We start from the raw sequence: 1,387 nt of genomic DNA on the forward strand, positions 1-1,387 counted from the left end.
TGGGGGTTAAAATACCATTTAATTTTCAGTCCACAGTGATAACAGCTGGTAGAAATTAAGTGCTGTCTTCTCTGCTAGTTCCACCTTTCTCTTCAGACCACATAGTTTGAACATCTCTTAGCTAGGTTCTCTCATTGAATACCCTAATGCTCAGACAAAATGACCAGTATTGTTGAGGGATAGCAGTTACTCTGGCCACTTTATTTCTCCCATTACCAAGCCTTTGGCAATGTCATATAAAATAAGGAAGCTTCTTCCACCAGGCCCCCAGATGCTCAGTGTTATGAAAGACTATATGTGGAACTGCATCTATGCATTTAAACTGCAGTCAAAAAATCTGCCCAGCTATAGCCAAATGAAAAGTTTAAATTAGAGCTTTTCTGTCCTGCATGCATCTGAGAATTTTGTCCTCCTCTATGCAGTTATTTATAGTAGCAGCACAAGTAGCAGCTCTCCTTCACCCACTAAGACTTAACAAGGGCACTCCTTGACAAAAGTTACTGGTAGTTTGGCCAGAGCTATAACAAGATTTTCACTAGCTTCATCCTTTTCCTCCGTGTAGTGCCCAAATGACAACCTACTGCAGTCAGAAACTATTAGCTCCAACCTTGATTTCCCACTCTCACTAATGCGCAGGCTATAATCTCTTCTTACAAAGGCTATGACTGACCACAAGGATGTCTGCTTGGGAGAACCAAGCAATGTAGTACTGGTTTCTCAGGGCCCCAGCAAACAAGCAACACATACACATCCCTCATTCCTCCAAAGCTGGCAAACTTACTTGCAGAACTGCTGACACAACATGCCCAGGAGGTATTTGCCAAGCTAAGAAACATAAAACAAATCATTACTCTTCCAGCTTTTTGTCTCAACTCCTACACTTTTCTTGTACCCCACCTCCTAACATACATGTGCTTTTCTCTTCTTCATGCCTCCTTTCACTGAAAGGGCAGCTAAAGTGAATACCAGCCCTGGTCTTGAGAGAGAATAAGGGATACCTGGTAGAGTCCACCAGGCAATCCTGAATGAGCAGGACAACTGCATCTCCATGGCTCTGAGACAGTTTCATAGTTAGCAGGGTCGGAAGGGACCGGAGCAGATCATCGAGTCTGACCCCGTGCCATGGCAGGAAAGAGTACTGGGGTCAAACGACCCCAGCAAGGTGTTCATCTAGCCTCCTCTTAAAGCCCCCCAGGGTAGGAGCCAGCACCACTTCTCTTGGAAGTTGCATCCAGATCCTAGCTGCCCTGACAGTGAAGTAGCGCCTCCTGATATCTAGCCTAAATCTACCCTCTGCCAGCTTGTGACCGTTATTCCTGGTCACTCCTGGTAGTGCTTGGGGGAACAGGGACTCCCCCAATGCTTGCTGGTCCCCCCTGACTAGTTT

Source organism: Gavialis gangeticus, unplaced genomic scaffold, assembly GCF_001723915.1.
Source record: "Gavialis gangeticus isolate Ggan-Ray unplaced genomic scaffold, GavGan_comp1, whole genome shotgun sequence".
Lineage (NCBI taxonomy): Eukaryota > Metazoa > Chordata > Crocodylia > Gavialidae > Gavialis > Gavialis gangeticus.